The sequence below is a fragment of the Dendropsophus ebraccatus genome, chromosome 9 (assembly GCF_027789765.1).
Source record: "Dendropsophus ebraccatus isolate aDenEbr1 chromosome 9, aDenEbr1.pat, whole genome shotgun sequence".
Taxonomy (NCBI): domain Eukaryota; kingdom Metazoa; phylum Chordata; class Amphibia; order Anura; family Hylidae; genus Dendropsophus; species Dendropsophus ebraccatus.
In genome coordinates, this window is record NC_091462.1 from 2,438,072 (window position 1) to 2,457,901 (window position 19,830).

Below are 19,830 nucleotides of genomic sequence, written 5' to 3' on the forward strand. Positions count from 1 at the left end.
GTATGATATAACGCAGCTCCCGTCCTCTCCTCCCTCTATATATCCTGTGTGACGTCATGTATGATATAACGCAGCTCCCGTCCTCTCCTCCCTCTATATCCTATGTGACGTCATGTATGATATAACGCAGCTCCCGTCCTCTCCTCCTCCCTCTATATCCTGTGTGAAGTCATGTATAATATAACGCAGCTCCCGTCCTCTCCTCCCTCTATATCCTATGTGACGTCATGTATGATATAACGCAGCTCCCGTCCTCTCCTCCTCCCTCTATATCCTGTGTGAAGTCATGTATGATATAACGCAGCTCCCGTCCTCCTCCCTCTATATCCTGTGTGACGTCATGTATGATATAACGCAGCTCCCGTCCTCTCCTCCTCCTCCCTCTATATCCTGTGTGACGTCATGTATGATATAACGCAGCTCCCGTCCTCTCCTCCTCCCTCTATATCCTGTGTGAAGTCATGTATGATATAACGCAGCTCCCGTCCTCTCCTCCCTCTATATCCTATGTGACGTCATGTATGATATAACGCAGCTCCCGTCCTCTCCTCCTCCCTCTATATCCTGTGTGAAGTCATGTATGATATAACGCAGCTCCCGTCCTCCTCCCTCTATATCCTGTGTGACGTCATGTATGATATAACGCAGCTCCCGTCCTCTCCTCCTCCTCCCTCTATATCCTGTGTGACGTCATGTATGATATAACGCAGCTCCCGTCCTCTCCTCCTCCCTCTATATCCTGTGTGACGTCATGTATGATATAACGCAGCTCCCGTCCTCTCCTCCTCCCTCTATATCCTGTGATGTCATGTATGATATAACGCAGCTCCCGTCCTCTCCTCCTCCCTCTATATCCTGTGTGACGTCATGTATGATATAACGCAGCTCCCGTCCTCCTCCCTCTATATATCCTGTGTGATGTCATGTATGATATAACGCAGCTCCCGTCCTCTCCTCCTCCCTCTATATCCTGTGTGATGTCATGTATGATATAACGCAGCTCCCGTCCTCTCCTCCTCCTCCCTCTATATCCTGTGTGACGTCATGTATGATATAACGCAGCTCTCGTCCTCTCCTCCTCCCTCTATATCCTGTGTGACGTCATGTATGATATAACGCAGCTCCCATCCTCTCCTCCCTCTATATCCTGTGATGTCATGTATGATATAACGCAGCTCTCGTCCTCTCCTCCTCCCTCTATATCCTGTGTGACGTCATGTATGATATAACGCAGCTCCCGTCCTCTCCTCCCTCTATATCCTGTGTGACGTCATGTATGATATAACGCAGCTCCCGTACTCTCCTCCTCCCTCTATATCCTGTGTGACGTCATGTATGATATAACGCAGCTCCCGTCCTCTCCTCCTCTCTCTATATCCTGTGTGACGTCATGTATGATATAACGCAGCTCCCGTCCTCTCCTCCTCCCTCTATATCCTGTGTGACGTCATGTATGATATAACGCAGCTCCCGTCCTCTCCTCCTCCCTCTATATCCTGTGTGACGTCATGTATGATATAACGCAGCTCCCGTCCTCTCCTCCCTCTATATCCTGTGTGACGTCATGTATGATATAACGCAGCTCCCGTCCTCTCCTCCTCCCTCTATATCCTGTGTGATGTCATGTATGATATAACGCAGCTCCCGTCCTCCTCCCTCTATATCCTGTGTGACGTCATGTATGATATAACGCAGCTCCCGTCCTCTCCTCCCTCTATATCCTGTGTGATGTCATGTATGATATAACGCAGCTCCCGTCCTCCCCTCCCTCTATATCCTGTGTGACGTCATGTATGATATAACGCAGCTCCCGTCCTCTCTTCCCTCTATATCCTGTGTGATGTCATGTATGATATAACACGGCTCTCGTCCTCTCCTCCTCCCTCTATATCCTGTGTGACGTCATGTATGATATAACGCAGCTCCCGTCCTCTCCTCCTCCCTCTATATCCTGTGTGATGTCATGTATGATATAACGCAGCTCCCGTCCTCTCCTCCTCCCTCTATATCCTGTGTGACGTCATGTATGATATAACGCAGCTCCCGTCCTCTCCTCCCTCTATATCCTGTGTGACGTCATGTATGATATAACGCAGCTCCCGTCCTCTCCTCCTCCCTCTATATCCTGTGTGATGTCATGTATGATATAACGCAGCTCCCGTCCTCTCCTCCCTCTATATCCTGTGTGACGTCATGTATGATATAACGCAGCTCCCGTCCTCTCCTCCTCCCTCTATATCCTGTGATGTCATGTATGATATAACGCAGCTCCCGTCCTCTCCTCCTCCCTCTATATCCTGTGTGACGTCATGTATGATATAACGCAGCTCCCGTCTCCTCCTCCCTCTATATCCTGTGTGACGTCATGTATGATATAACGCAGCTCCCGTCCTCTCCTCCCTCTATATCCTGTGTGACGTCATGTATGATATAACGCAGCTACTGTCTCCTCCTCCCTCTTTATCCTGTGTGACGTCACGTATGATATAACGCAGCTCCCGTCCTCTCCTCCTCCCTCTTTATCCTGTGTGACGTCACGTATGATATAACGCAGCTCCCGTCCTCTCCTCCTCCCTCTATACCCTGTGTGACGTCATGTATGATATAACGCAGCTCCCGTCCTCTCCTCCCTCTATATCCTGTGATGTCATGTATGATATAACGCAGCTCCCGTCCTCTCCTCCCTCTATATCCTGTGATGTCATGTATGATATAACGCAGCTCCCGTCCTCTCCTCCCTCTATATCCTGTGTGACGTCATGTATGATATAACGCAGCTCCCGTCCTCTCCTCCCTCTATATCCTGTGTGATGTCATGTATGATATAACGCAGCTCCCGTCCTCTCCTCCTCCCTCTATATCCTGTGTGACGTCACGTATGATATAACGCAGCTCCCGTCCTCCTCCCTCTATATCCTGTGTGACGTCATGTATGATATAACGCAGCTCCCGTCCTCTCCTCCTCCCTCTATATCCTGTGTGACGTCACGTATGATATAACGCAGCTCCCGTCCTCTCCTCCTCCCTCTATATCCTGTGTGACGTCACGTATGATATAACGCAGCTCCCGTCCTCTCCTCCCTCTATATATCCTGTGTGATGTCATGTATGATATAACGCAGCTCCCGTCCTCTCCTCCTCCTCCCTCTATATCCTGTGTGACGTCACGTATGATATAACGCAGCTCCCCTCCTCTCCTCCCTCTATATCCTGTGTGACGTCACGTATGATATAACGCAGCTCCCGTCCTCTATATCCTGCAGCTCAGGGTTCCATCTGGCACGTTGTGTAAATTTGTCTGTGACCACAACACGCAGCCATCTCCCTCCCTCTCCCTCCAGGGCTTCAATAATTGTTTCCGGCTTTTATCTGCCGGTCGGGCCCACCGAGCCCTCTGACCGCACCAGCAGCCGGCCCCGTAGGAGCCCAGCAGCCGGGATAAAATGTGTTTAATAAGGCAGGCCGCCAAACGAACGGCTTATTTTAATATCTTTGTGGTTCCCAACAAAAAATAAATGTAAGAATTGGATTAAGAGGGTGGAGAGCGGGTGAAGCACAAGAGACGGCCCCCCACCCGGAGATCAGAACCTCCAGCAGGTCCCCAGGGTCCGACGGCTTTATCCCAGCGCCATGATGGGCTTTCTTATACACTTGAAGGTTGTCCGGTAAGATCTGTAGAATTGACTAAGAAGGAAAAAATATGAAAGAAAACAGTCCGGGACTTGGCGCTCACTGGTCTGTGTTGGGTTTCCTTCTAGCTCACCTGAGCCGCCTTCGTACAGAGGCTACCTTGGTGGATGGGAAGGCTCAGACTGACTTTTTTTTTTTTTGCGTTCTTCCTCATTTTTTGTAATCTTTATTTGTTGGTATAATAAAAAAAAAAATCTGCTATTGACTGACTACACAATTTCAGGAGTTGTGTATCCACAGAACCATCCCTTGGCTCTCATGGCCCTTAGCCCCGCTCTTGGCTCTTGTGGCTCCTCAAGCCTGCTCTTTGCTCTCATGGCTCCTAAGGCCCGCCCTTGGCTGTTCAGGCCCGCTCTTGGCTCTCGTGGCTCCTCAGGCTCGCTGTTGTGCCTCTTCAGGCTCCCTCTTGGCTCTTGTGGCTCTTCAGGCTCCCTCTTGGCTCTTGTGGCTCTTCAGGCTCCCTCTTGGCTCTTGTGTCTCTTCAGGCTCCCTCTTGGCTCTTGTGGCTCTTCAGGCCCCCACCTGGCTCTTGTGGCTCTTCAGGCCCCCTCCTGGCTCTCGTGGCTCCTCAGGCCTGCTCTTCGCTCTAGTGTCTCTCTAGGCCCTATCTTGGCTCCTCAGGCCCCCTCTTGGCTCTCATGGCTCCTCTCGCCCGCTCTTGGCTCTCATGGCTCCTAAGGGCCATTCTTGGCTCTTGTGGCTCCTCAGGCCTGCTCTTGCCTCTCGTGGCTCCTCAGGCCCCCTCTTTGCTCCCCAGGCCCACTTTTGTGGCTCTTCAGGCCTGCTCTTGGCTTTACTGGCTCCTCAGGCCCTCTCTTGGCTCTTGTGGCTCCCCAGGCCCACTGTTGTGGCTCTTCAGGCCCCCTCTTGGCTCTCGTGGCTCTTCATGCCCCCTCTTGGCTCTTCAGGCCCCGTATTGCCTCTCGTGGCTTCTCAGGCCCCCTCTTGTGGCTCTTCAGGCCTGTTCTTGGCTCTAGTGTCTCTCTAGGCCCTCTCATGGCTCTTCTTGGCTCCTCAGGCCAGCTCTTGGCTCTTATGGCTCCTAAGGCCCACTCTTGGCTGTTCAGGCCCGCTCTTGGCTCTTATGGCTCCTAAGGCCCACTCTTGGCTGTTCAGGCCCGCTCTTGGCTCTTGTGGCTCCTCGGGCCTGCTCTTGGGTCTCGTAGCTCCTCAGGCCCGCTCTTGCCTCTCATGACTCCTAAGGCCCGTTCTTGGCTCTTGTGGCTCCTCCGGCTCACTCTTGGCTCTTGTGGCTCTTCAGGCCCACTCTTGGCTCTTGTGGCTCCCCAGGCCCACTATTGTTGCTCTTGAGGCCCCCTCTTGGCTCTCGTGGCTCTTCAGGCCACCTCTTGGCTCTCTTGGCTCCTCAGGCCTTCTCTTGGCTCTAGTAGCACCTCAGGCCCTTTCTTTGCTCTCGTGGCTCTTCAGGCCCGTTTTTGGCTCTCATGGCTCCCCAGGCCACCTCTTGGCTCCCGTGGCTCCTCAGGCTCGCTCTTCAGGCCTTTACTGACTCCTCAGCCCCCCCACTTGGCTCTTGTGGCTCCCTAGGCCCACTGTTGTGGCTCTTCAGGCCCCATCTTGGCTCTCGTGGCTCTTCAGGCCCCCTCTTGGCTCTTGTGGATCCTAAGGCCCACTCTTGGCTCTAGTGGCTTCTCGGGCCCCCTCTTGTGGCTCTATAGGCTTGCCCTTGGCTCTTGTGGCTCTCCAGGCCCCCTCTTGGCTCTCGTGGCTCCTCAGGCCTGCTCTTGGCACTAGTGGCTCCTCAGGCCTGCTCTTGGCTCTAGTGGTTCCCCAGGCGGCTTTTGTGGCTCTTCAGTCCTGCTCTTGTCTCTCGTGGCTTATCAGGCCCCTTTTGGCTCTTGTGACTCTTCAGGCCTGCTCTTGGCTCTTGTGGCTCCTCAGGACCCCTCTTGGCTATTGTGACTCCCCAGGCATGCTGTTGTGGCTCTTCAGGCTTCCTCTTGGCTCTCGTGGCTCCTCAGGCCCCCTCTTGACTCTTGTAACTCCCCAGGCATGCTCTTGTGACTCTTCAGGCCTGCTCTTGGCTCTCGTGGCTTCTCATACCCACTCTTGGCTCTCATGGCTCCTCAGACCCCCTCTTGGCTCTTGTGACTCTTTAGGTCGGCTCTTGTGGCTCCCCTGGCCCGCTTTTGTGGCTCTTCATGCCTGCTCTTGGCTCTCGTAGCTCCTAAGGCTTGCTCTTGCTGCTCCGCTGGTTATACCCTAGGACTTCCATGTGTACCACTGGACTAGCCTTGGCATGAATACTTGGCCTGCCCATCTATTCTTGGCTTAGACTGGTCCAGTTGTTCTTGGCTTTGAGCATGGCTCCTTGGCTCAGCCTTGGGTAATAGTTCTTGTCTATGTTCCGGATTGCTGTGATATTATAACTCACTTGTAATCACCATGTGGTGTGTGACGCACTCTATGGCCTCGCTCTGCTATGCTTCTTGCCCTGCGTACATGGGTCTGGTCACAGTCTTGGAGACATCTTACATCATATCGGATGGCTTGTTCTCTGTGCAGATTATCTTGTAGCTGATGGGACGTGGTTCTGCCTGGTTAATGTTCTGCTTCTTGCCAGCTGGGGATACATCGGCCACTGCTGGATGGACTCTGGGATCTTTACACAGTGATTACTCCATCACCGAACTGTATAACCCTGATAACACAGCAGCTGGATATGTGATATATAAGTTACTGTACAGTATAGCAGCATGTGGTATATAATGTATAGTAACTGTATAACCCTGATAACACTGCAGCTGGATATGTGATATATAAGTTACTGTACAGTATAGCAGCATGTGGTATATAATGTATAGTAACTGTATAACCCTGATGACACAGCAGCTGGATATGTGATATATAAGTTACTGTACAGTATAGCAGCATGTGGTGTATAATGTATAGTAACTGTATAACCCTGATAACACAGCAGCTGGATATGTGATATATAAGTTACTGTACAGTATAGCAATCAGCATGTGGTGTATAATGTATAGTAACTGTATAACCCTGATAACACAGCAGCTGGATATGTGATATATAAGTTACTGTACAGTATAGCAATCAGCATGTGGTATATAATGTATAGTAACTGTATAACCCTGATAACACAGCAGCAGCTGGATATGTGATATATAAGTTACTGTACAGTATAGCAGCATGTGGTATATAATGTATAGTAACTGTATAACCCTGATAACACAGCAGCAGCTGGATATGTGATATATAAGTTACTGTACAGTATAGCAGCATGTGGTGTATAATGTATAGTAACTGTATAACCCTGATAACTCAGCATCTGGATATGTGATATATAAGTTACTGTACAGTATAGCAGCATGTGGTATATAATGTATAGTAACTGTATAACCCTGATAACACAGCAGCAGCTGGATATGTGATATATAAGTTACTGTACAGTATAGCAGCATGTGGTATATAATGTATAGTAACTGTATAACCCTGATAACACAGCAGCTGGATATGTGATATATAAGTTACTGTACAGTATAGCAATCAGCATGAGGTGTATAATGTATAGTAACTGTATAACCCTGATAACACAGCAGCTGGATATGTGATATATAAGTTACTGTACAGTATAGCAGCATGTGGTATATAATGTATAGTAACTGTATAACCCTGATAACACAGCAGCTGGATATGTGATATATAAGTTACTGTACAGTATAGCAATCAGCATGTGGTGTATAATGTATAGTAACTGTATAACCCTGATAACACAGCAGCTGGATATGTGATATATAAGTTACTGTACAGTATAGCAGCATGTGGTGTATAATGTATAGTAACTGTATAACCCTGATAACACAGCAGCTGGATATGTGATATATAAGTTACTGTACAGTATAGCAGCATGAGGTGTATAATGTATAGTAACTGTATAACCCTGATAACACTGCAGCTGGATATGTGATATATAAGTTACTGTACAGTATAGCAATCAGCATGTGGTATATAATGTATAGTAACTGTATAACCCTGATAACACAGCAGCAGCTGGATATGTGATATATAAGTTACTGTACAGTATAGCAGCATGTGGTATATAATGTATAGTAACTGTATAACCCTGATAACACAGCAGCAGCTGGATATGTGATATATAAGTTACTGTACAGTATAGCAATCAGCATGTGGTATATAATGTATAGTAACTGTATAACCCTGATAACACAGCAGCTGGATATGTGATATATAAGTTACTGTACAGTATAGCAGCATGTGGTATATAATGTATAGTAACTGTATAACCCTGATAACACAGCAGCTGGATATGTAATATATAAGTTACTGTACAGTATAGCAGCATGTGGTATATAATATATAGTAACTGTATAACCCTGATAACACAGCAGCTGGATATGTGATATATAAGTTACTGTACAGTATAGCAATCAGCATGTGGTATATAATGTATAGTAACTGTATAACCCTGATAACACAGCAGCAGCTGGATATGTGATATATAAGTTACTGTACAGTATAGCAGCATGTGGTATATAATGTATAGTAACTGTATAACCCTGATAACACAGCAGCAGCTGGATATGTGATATATAAGTTACTGTACAGTATAGCAATCAGCATTTGTGTATAATGTATAGTAACTAGAGATGAGCGAACCGGGTTCAAGTTCGAGTCAATCCGAACCCGAACGTTCGCCATTTGATTAGCGGTGGCTGCTGAAGTTGGATAAAGCCCTAAGGCTATGTGGAAATCATGGATATAGTCATTGGCTGTATCCATGTTTTCCAGACAACCTTAGAGCTTTATCCAAGTTCAGCAGCCACTTCTAATCAAATGCTGAACGATCGGGTTCTGATGGACTCGAACTTGAACCCGGTTCGCTCATCTCTAATAGTAACTGCATAACCCTGATAATACAGCAGCAGCAGATTGTAGATACAGGATGGAGCTGCAGATCCCCATAATGCAGGTGTGTAGTACACCAGGCTAGACCAGAGAAGCAGGGCTGCTGTCAGAGGTCTGTGTGGTCACATGACAGCAATGGGGAAGGGTGTGTGTACAGCATGGACCAATCAGGAAGTGAGAATCACAGAGCTGTGCAGGAGGACAGTGATAGAAACCTCTCTATACAGCAGTGTGAATAGGTGAGTGTAAGTGCAGGCACATTATATCGGCAGTGTGTATAGCTGAGTGTGAGTGCAGGCACATTATAGCAGCAGTGTGTATAGCTAAGTTTAAAGTGCAGGCACATTATAGCAGCAGTGTGTATAGCTGAGTGTAAGTGCAGGCACATTATAGTAGTAATGTGTATAGCTGAGTGTGAGTGCAGGCACATTATAGCAGCAGTGTGTATAGCTAAGTGTGAGTACAGGCACACTATAGCAGGAAAGGAGAGGATGGGAATCACAAGGACTGACAGAGACTGCAGGGAGCAGGAAGGAATGAGCAGGACAGATGTGGGCACATACATGCAGCACTCTCTATCCGGGGAGAGAGGGGTTTCAGCTATGGAGAAATTACCCCCATAGTCCTGTCCTCTAATGTAAGCCCCAGCCTGAAGTGGATCCGCTATGGTTTGGAAGGTGAGGGAGACTTCCTGGGTCAGAGTACAGGGCTGTAGACCCCGGTATGCAGACTATGGCGTGGCAGTGTTATCCAGTCACAGTATGGCAGTATTGGTCAGGTCTGGTATGGAGGTGTTATCCAGTCACAGTATGGTGGTATTGGTCAGGTCTGGTATGGCGGTGTTATCCAGTCACAGTATGGCGGTATTAGTCACGTCTGGTGTGGCAGTGTTAAATGTGATGCCTGGTGGCCGAGAGGGGTATGTGCCCACCCAGCCCTGGATGTACTTACACACACTTAGGTTAGAACAGGTGCAGGTGTTGTGTAAGAAACCACAGAGCCCAGCTAGTAACTTAACCAGGGAAATGTTTACTGGAAATCTTCCTAAAGGCACAGTGCACGCTATACAGCTCTTTCTTTTCTTAAAGGGACAGTACGCGCTATAAATTTCTTTTTCTTTATTTCTTTCTTTCTTTTTTAAAGGGACAGTACACGCTATACAGCTCTTTCTTTAAGGCACAGTACGCGTTATACAGCTCTTTCTTTCCATAAAGGTACAGTGCACTGAATATGCTGAATCCCTTGGCTGGGTACTTGAGATATTACTTGGAATATGACACATTATAGGATCACAGCTTCTCGCTGGCGGAATATGATGGACTTCATAGAATCACAGCTTCTCGCTGGTGAATAACTTTAATTTATGGTGATACTCTCCAGTGGTAATGGTGGACTACCGGTGAGGAGTTAGGGGCCCTATCCAGACCCCTAGGTACTCAGTTGTGTAGGCTTTTAGACATGCGTATGAACATCCGTCTATTGCTAACTGTGGGCACCAAGTGACACTAATTGGGAATGTAGGCCCCTAGTGGGTGGAGCTAGCCATTGGGTTGACCCCTATGGAAATCCAGCAGGAGCAGTGGAGTTTTCAGCTATCTGTGCTTACCTAGCCACTGACTGAATATGCTGGAATGAACTTTGGGATGGAGAATTTCTGCCCAGCGTGCGTAAGGTTTTCCCGTCGTACTGCAGCCCGGGGTGCTGTACCCTACATGGTTAGGATAAGTACCTGTCATATGGTCCCACAGATGGGTCCTGGCACTGGAAGAATCTCCTCAGCAGGAGCGCTCTCATACAGCTCCCTGACTAATCCCCAATCTCATCCCTATTCCCCAAACTGTTACCCTGAGTATAAAGGTCCAGGGGGATCTGATCGGCGACAGAAGCAAAGAATCTGCACTGTAATAGGATATAGCAACACTGTGGAGTAATACGGCCCTTAGCCTGGGGGGGGGGGGTCGCTGACAGGTCGGTGTAATATATCTATAGGTGTAATACGGCCCTTAGTCTGGGGGGGGGGCTGACAGGTCGGTGTAATATATCTATAGGTGTAATACGGCCCTTAGTCTGGGGGGGGGGCTGACAGGTCGGTGTAATATATCTATAGGTGTAATACGGCCCTTAGTCTGGGGGGGGCGCTGACAGGTCGGTGTAATATATCTATAGGTATAATACGGCCCTTAGTCTGGGGGGGGGCGCTGACAGGTCGGTGTAATATATCTATAGGTGTAATACGGCCCTTAGTCTGGGGGGGGGCGCTGACAGGTCGGTGTAATATATCTATAGGTGTAATACGGCCCTTAGTCTGGGGGGGGGGGGGGTGTGACAGGTCGGTGTAATATATCTATAGGTGTAATACGGCCCTTAGTCTGGGGGGGGGGGGGGCTGAGAGGTCGGTGTAATATATCTATAGGTGTAATACGGCCCTTAGTCTGGGGGGGGGGGGTGATGACAGGTCGGTGTAATATATCTATAGGTATAATACGGCCCTTAGTCTGGGGGGGGGGCTGACAGGTCGGTGTAATATATCTATAGGTGTAATACGGCCCTTAGTCTGGGGGGGGGGGGTCGCTGACAGGTCGGTGTAATATATCTATAGGTGTAATACGGCCCGTAGTCGGGGGGGGGGGGTGAAGACAGGTCGGTGTAATATATCTATAGGTGTAATACGGCCCTTAGTCTGGGGGGGGGCTGACAGGTCGGTGTAATATATCTATAGGTGTAATACGGCCCTTAGTCTGGGGGGGGGCTGACAGGTCGGTGTAATATATCTATAGGTGTAATACGGCCCTTAGTCTGGGGGGGGGGGTGACAGGTCGGTGTAATATATCTATAGGTGTAATACGGCCCTTAGTCTGGGGGGTGGGGTGACAGGTCGGTGTAATATATCTATAGGTATAATACGGCCCTTAGTCTGGGGGGGGGGGTGACAGGTCGGTGTAATATATCTATAGGTGTAATAAGGCCCTTAGTCTGGGGGGGGGCTGACAGGTCGGTGTAATATATCTATAGGTGTAATACGGCCCTTAGTCTGGGGGGGGGGTGATGACAGGTCGGTGTAATATATCTATAGGTGTAATACGGCCCTTAGTCTGGGGGGGGGGGGGTGATGACAGGTCGGTGTAATATATCTATAGGTGTAATACGGCCCTTAGTCTGGGGAGGGGGTCACAGGTCGGTGTAATATATCTATAGGTGTAATACGGCCCTTAGTCTGGGGGGGGAGGGGCTGAGAGGTCGGTGTAATATATCTATAGGTGTAATACGGCCCTTAGTCTGGGGGGGGGGTGATGACAGGTCGGTGTAATATATCTATAGGTGTAATACGGCCCTTAGTCTGGGGGGGGGGCTGACAGGTCGGTGTAATATATCTATAGGTGTAATACGGCCCTTAGTCTGGGGGGGGGGGGGTGATGACAGGTCGGTGTAATATATCTATAGGTGTAATACGGCCCTTAGTCTGGGGGGGGGGGGGGGGTGATGAGAGGTCGGTGTAATATATCTATAGGTGTAATACGGCCCTTAGTCTGGGGGGGGGGGGGGGTGAAGACAGGTCGGTGTAATATATCTATAGGTGTAATACGGCCCTTAGTCTGGGGGGGGGGCTGTGAGGTCGGTGTAATATATCTGTAGGTGTAATACGGGCCTTAGTCTGGGGGGGGGGGGGGGTGATGACAGGTCGGTGTAATATATCTATAGGTGTAATACGGCCCTTAGTGTGGGGGGGGGGGGCTGACAGGTCGGTGTAATATATCTATAGGTGTAATACGGCCCTTAGTCTCGGGGGGGGGGGGGTGATGACAGGTCGGTGTAATATATCTATAGGTGTAATACGGCCCTTAGTCTGGGGGGGGCTGACAGGTCGGTGTAATATATCTATAGGTGTAATACGGCCCTTAGTCTGGGGGGGGCTGACAGGTCGGTGTAATATATCTATAGGTGTAATACGGCCCTTAGTCTGGGGGGGGGGTGACAGGTCGGTGTAATATATCTATAGGTGTAATACGGCCCTTAGTCTGGGGGGGGGGGTGATGACAGGTCGGTGTAATATATCTATAGGTGTAATACGGCCCTTAGTCTGGGGGGGGGGGGTGCTGACAGGTCGGTGTAATATATCTATAGGTGTAATACGGCCCTTAGTCTGGGGGGGGGGCTGACAGGTCGGTGTAATATATCTATAGGTGTAATACGGCCCTTAGTCTGGGGGGGAGGGGGCTGACAGGTCGGTGTAATATATCTATAGGTGTAATACGGCCCTTAGTCTGGGGGGGGGGCTGACAGGTCGGTGTAATATATCTATAGGTGTAATACGGCCCTTAGTCTGGGGGGGGGGGGGCTGACAGGTCGGTGTAATATATCTATAGGTGTAATACGGCCCTTAGTCTGGGGGGGGGGGGGGGGCTGACAGGTCAGTGTAATATATCTATAGGTGTAATACGGCCCTTAGTCTGGGGGGGGGGGGCTGACAGGTCGGTGTAATATATCTATAGGTGTAATACGGCCCTTAGTCTGGGGGGGGGGGGGGGGCTGACAGGTCAGTGTAATATATCTATAGGTGTAATACGGCCCTTAGTCTGGGGGGGGGGGTGACAGGTCGGTGTAATATATCTATAGGTGTAATACGGCCCTTAGTCTGGGGGGGGGTGACAGGTCGGTGTAATATATCTATAGGTGTAATACGGCCCTTAGTCTGGGGGGGGGGGCTGAGAGGTCGGTGTAATATATCTATAGGTGTAATACGGCCCTTAGTCTGGGGGGGGGGGTGCTGACAGGTCGGTGTAATATATCTATAGGTGTAATACGGCCCTTAGTCTGGGGGGGGGTGCTGACAGGTCGGTGTAATATATCTATAGGTGTAATACGGCCCTTAGTCTGGGGGGGGGGGGGGCTGACAGGTCGGTGTAATATATCTATAGGTGTAATACGGCCCTTAGTCTGGGGGGGGGTGTAAGGTCGGTGTAATATATCTATAGGTGTAATACGGCCCTTAGTCTGGGGGGGGGGGCTGACAGGTCGGTGTAATATATCTATAGGTGTAATACGGCCCTTAGTCTGGGGGGGGGTGTAAGGTCGGTGTAATATATCTATAGGTATAATACGGCCCTTAGTCTGGGGGGGGTGATGACAGGTCGGTGTAATATATCTATAGGTGTAATACGGCCCTTAGTCTGGGGGGGGGGGGGCTGACAGGTCGGTGTAATATATCTATAGGTGTAATACGGCCCTTAGTCGGGGGGGGGGGGTGTAAGGTCGGTGTAATATATCTATAGGTATAATACGGCCCTTAGTCTGGGGGGGGTGATGACAGGTCGGTGTAATATATCTATAGGTGTAATACGGCCCTTAGTCTGGGGGGGGGGCTGACAGGTCGGTGTAATATATCTATAGGTGTAATACGGCCCTTAGTCTGGGGGGGGGGTGATGACAGGTCGGTGTAATATATCTATAGGTGTAATACGGCCCTTAGTCTGGGGGGGGGTGTAAGGTCGGTGTAATATATCTATAGGTGTAATACGGCCCTTAGTCTGGGGGGGGGGCTGACAGGTCGGTGTAATATATCTATAGGTATAATACGGCCCTTAGTCTGGGGGGGGTGATGACAGGTCGGTGTAATATATCTATAGGTGTAATACGGCCCTTAGTCTGGGGGGGGGGCTGACAGGTCGGTGTAATATATCTATAGGTGTAATACGGCCCTTAGTCTGGGGGGGGGGTGATGACAGGTCGGTGTAATATATCTATAGGTGTAATACGGCCCTTAGTCTGGGGGGGGGGGGTGATGAGAGGTCGTTGCACGATATTTTGCGCAGAAAAAACTGGTCAGAAATACGTGGGATAGTTATATATACTTCCGGAATCACCTAGAACTTTTATTAATTAGTTTATAAGTCTTGTACAAACAACCGAGCTACAACAGCAAAGAAGAAAATCTAAGAATTCTAAGATGGCCCCTGAGGACAATGCTGGGGTGCTGCGTCTCCAGGTGTAACCCCGGCTTTACTCCTGCTCAGTCACCATCTGGGGCACGTGGGGGGCAGTGAGGACCCCCTAGGGGACATGTGGTTTGTAACCTGATGGGGTTTGTGACACCAGATAACAACTACTGTTTATTGATGTCATCTGTTTGGTGGAGACTATGAAATAGATGGGGAGTCTTATATGTGAGAGAGGAGGGGTAGGCCCTATGGGGTATCAGGGTGTATCGGGGGCCGACCTCCTGATGGTGGAATATAAACTATAGAACATTTCATTAGAGACATCAGGAACCACATTGTGGCCCTGTATCCCACCCCCCCTAACAGGTGTATACATGTATATTGCCCGGCTGGTAACCTGCTTTCTATCATCTCTATTTCTGTATTATCTATAATTGTTTGTTGATCATTTCTATGCTGAACCATTGTGTTATCCGATTGTCTCCTGATGACCCCAGAGTGACCTCGGGGTGAAACACGTAGAGACATAACGAGACATAGCGAGACATAGCGAGACATAGCGAGACATAGCGAGACATAACGAGATATAACGAGACATAACGAGACACAGCGAGACATAGCGAGACACAACGAGACATAACGAGATATAACGAGACATAACGAGACACAACGAGACATAGCGAGACATAGCGAGACACAACGAGACATAACGAGACATAACGAGACACAGCGAGACATAACGAGACATAACGAGACATAACGAGACATAGCGAGACATAGCGAGACATAACGAGACATAACGAGACATAACGAGACATAACGAGACATAACGAGACATAACGAGACATAGCGAGACACAACGAGACATAACGAGACATAACGAGACATAACGAGACATAGCGAGACATAACGAGACATAACGAGACATAGCGAGACATAACGAGACACAGCGAGACATAACGAGACACAGCGAGACACAGCGAGACACAGCGAGACACAACGAGACATAGCGAGACATAGCGAGACACAACGAGACATAACGAGACACAGCGAGACACAGCGAGACACAGCGAGACATAACGAGACACAGCGAGACCTAACGAGACACAACGAGACACAGCGAGACACAGCGAGACACAGCGAGACACAACGAGACATAACGAGACATAGCGAGACATAGCGAGACATAGCGAGACATAGCGAGACATAGCGAGACACAGCGAGACACAGCGAGACACAACGAGACACAACGAGACACAGCGAGACACAGCGAGACACAGCGAGACACAACGAGACACAGCGAGACACAACGAGACATAACGAGACATAACGAGACACAGCGAGACACAGCGAGACACAGCGAGACATAACGAGACACAGCGAGACACAGCGAGACACAACGAGACACAGCGAGACACAGCGAGACACAGCGAGACATAATGAGACATAGCGAGACATAATGAGACATAGCGAGACATAGCGAGACATAGCGAGACATAGCGAGACATAGCGAGACATAGCGAGACATAGCGAGACATAACGAGACATAACGAGACATAGCGAGACATAGCGAGACATAGCGAGACACAGCGAGACACAGCGAGACACAGCGAGACATAGCGAGACATAACGAGACATAGCGAGACATAACGAGACATAACGAGACATAACGAGACATAGCGAGACATAACGAGACATAACGAGACATAACGAGACATAGCGAGACATAACGAGACATAGCGAGACATAACGAGACATAACGAGACATAGCGAGACATAACGAGACATAGCGAGACATAACGAGACATAGCGAGACATAGCGAGACATAGCGAGACATAACGAGACATAGCGAGACATAGCGAGACATAGCGAGACATAACGAGACACAGTGAGACATAGCGAGACATAGCGAGACATAACGAGACATAGCGAGACATAGCGAGACATAGCGAGACATAACGAGACACAGTGAGACATAGCGAGACATAACGAGACATAACGAGACATAACGAGACATAACGAGACATAGCGAGACATAGCGAGACATAACGAGACACAGTGAGACATAGCGAGACATAACGAGACATAACGAGACATAACGAGACATAACGAGACATAGCGAGACATAACGAGACATAGCGAGACATAGCGAGACATAGCGAGACATAACGAGACATAGCGAGACATAGCGAGACATAGCGAGACATAACGAGACACAGTGAGACATAGCGAGACATAGCGAGACATAACGAGACATAGCGAGACATAGCGAGACATAGCGAGACATAACGAGACATAGCGAGACATAGCGAGACATAGCGAGACATAACGAGACACAGTGAGACATAGCGAGACATAGCGAGACATAACGAGACATAGCGAGACATAGCGAGACATAGCGAGACATAACGAGACACAGTGAGACATAGCGAGACATAACGAGACATAACGAGACATAACGAGACACAGTGAGACATAGCGAGACATAACGAGACATAACGAGACATAACGAGACATAACGAGACACAGTGAGACATAACGAGACATAACGAGACACAACGAGACATAGCGAGACATAACGAGACATAGCACCTCTTTTGTTTCTGCTGCTTTCTATATTGGTGAATATATATATATCTATATGAGTGAAGCAGGGAACTGAGACAGAAGTAGGGCACTACCAGTGGTCACCCTGCCTTCCGCATTGATCAGGGCCATGGAGCCGGCACCCGGAGACCCCACACCCCAGCATTGTGCCCAGGTGCCTCTTAGAGTTCCTACATTTTCCTTTTTGCTGTTGTCGCTCGGTTCTTTATACAACACTAATTAATAAAAGTTATAGGTGATTCCGGAAGTCTACTTGTTTAGCCTCCTCACCCTGCAGTACAGTGAGTGGGCTGCACATTACCGCGGCGGGCCCCTCTGCCTCTCGTATACGGTATATAGTGACCAGTATATAGCTGCTTCTCTTGGGTATATAGAAGTCTATAAAGTTAACAAACTGTAGAAACTTTCTAAATAAACCTTTTTGTGTCTCTTCTTTTCCTCTTGCAGCCGACCAGCACAGAGAGTCCGCAGAAGCATGTAGACCCCGCGGTAAGTCCGTCACTCCTGCAGGATAGAGCCGCTTGTGTCAGTGTGCATGCCGTTACCCACAATCCCCCTTGTCTGCATGCATAGGGGAGACTAAGTGCCAGTATGTCCAGGTCAGACCAGTGGTGTGCAGCTCAACTGTGAGGTCAGGAGACACATGGGACCCCTCATATATCTGTCTGTGCTTCCAGACTGCTGACCCTGTATATAGCTGTGAGGTCAGGAGACACATGGGACCCCCCATATATCTGTCTGTGCTTCCAGACTGCTGACCCTGTATATAGCTGTGAGGTCAGGAGACACATGGGACCCCTCATATATCTGTCTGTGCTTCCAGACTGCTAACCCTGTATAAAGCTTTGAGGTCAGGAGACACATGGGACCCCTCATATATCTGTCTGTGCTTCCAGACTGCTGACCCTGTATATAGCTGTGAGGTCAGGAGACACATGGGACCCCTCATATATCTGTCTGTGCTTCCAGACTGCTGACCCTGTATATAGCTGTGAGGTCAGGAGACACATGGGACCCCTCATATATCTGTCTGTGCTTCCAGACTGCTGACCCTGTATATAGCTGTGAGGTCAGGAGACACATGGGACCCCTCATATATCTGTCTGTGCTTCCAGACTGCTAACCCTGTATAAAGCTTTGAGGTCAGGAGACACATGGGACCCCTCATATATCTGCCTGTGCTTCCAGACTGCTGACCCTGTATATAGCTGTGAGGTCAGGAGACACATGGGACCCCCCATATATCTGTATGTGCTTCCAGGCTGCTGACCCTGTATATAGCTGTGAGGTCAGGAGACACATGGGACCCCTCATATATCTGTCTGTGCTTCCAGACTGCTGACCCTGTATATAGCTGTGAGGTCAGGAGACACATGGGACCCCTCATATATCTGTCTGTGCTTCCAGACTGCTGACCCTGTATATAGCTGTGAGGTCAGGAGACACATGGGACCCCTCATATATCTGTCTGTGCTTCCAGACTGCTGACCCTGTATATAGCTGTGAGGTCAGGAGACACATGGGACCCCTCATATATCTGTCTATGCTTCCAGACTGCTGACCCTATATATAGCTGTGAGGTCAGGAGACACATGGGACCCCTCATATATCTGTCTGTGCTTCCAGACTGCTGACCCTGTATATAGCTGTGAGGTCAGGAGACACATGGGACCCCTCATATATCTGTCTGTGCTTCCAGAATGCTGACCCTGTATATAGCTGTGAGGTCAGGAGACACATGGGACCCCTCATATATCTGTCTGTGCTTCCAGACTGCTGACCCTGTATATAGCTGTGAGGTCAGGAGACACATGGGACCCCTCATATATCTGTCTGTGCTTCCAGACTGCTGACCCTGTATATAGCTGTGAGGTCAGGAGACACATGGGACCCCCATATATCTGTCTGTGCTTTCAGACTGCTGACCCTGTATATAGCTGTGAGGTCAGGAGACACATGGGACCCCTCATATATCTGTCTGTGCTTCCAGACTGCTGACCCTGTATATAGCTGTGAGGTCAGGAGACACATGGGACTCCTCATATATCTGTCTCTGCTTCTAGACTGCTGACCCTGTATATAGCTGTGAGGTCAGGAGACACATGGGACCTCTCATATATCTGTCTGTACTTCCAGGATGTAGAAAGTGCTTTATTCTTCTGAGCAGAGAGTCATAGAGGCGTTCTCGAGCCTCCTGGAACATAGTGTTTGGGTGACAGCCCTGGACAGGACTGTGTTGGCGTTTATTGGTTGTCACCCTGCTTTTCTGGAAGCAGATAGAACCATACAGTAGCGCAGCAGAATTTTTGACCCCTTGACGTTTGGAATCTTTATAGTTTCTTTACACTTTTAGCGGTTAAAGGGAACTTGTGTTTGGTGTGATGAGAAGACGTTCTGTTCCAGCCATTGATAATTCTTTACGACTCAGGAATTTTCTTGCACATTTTCCGGCTGATTGCAGAAATAGCTGAAATGTCTCTTGTGATGTGTAAGCGTGAAGGGCGGGAGAGGGTTAATGTTCCCATCAGCTGATAAGAGCCTGATCCGCAGTTCCAGGGAGGAGACCCTGCCGCCTGTAGTCAGGAGGACAAGTTCTCCCCCACAATAATGGTGCCCCTGAGGTGAGGCGGGTGGTCGGGCGTCTTTGGGATTCCGGATTTTGTGGATATTGGGATCTTGTAGCCATGAATT

General features: G+C 49.1%; 1 protein-coding gene across 7 annotated transcripts in view; it reads left to right on the forward strand.

Annotated features, from left to right (window-relative positions):
- TNS1 (tensin 1) overlaps positions 1-19,830 on the forward strand; it is a 362,619-nt gene that overhangs the window by 134,253 nt on the left and 208,536 nt on the right. For all 7 annotated transcript variants that reach the window (XM_069982318.1, XM_069982317.1, XM_069982319.1 and 4 more), the window contains one exon: positions 17,587-17,628. The gene's annotated coding sequence lies outside the window, so the exon portion shown is untranslated. Of the gene's footprint in view, positions 1-17,586; positions 17,629-19,830 lie in introns of those variants that run through there.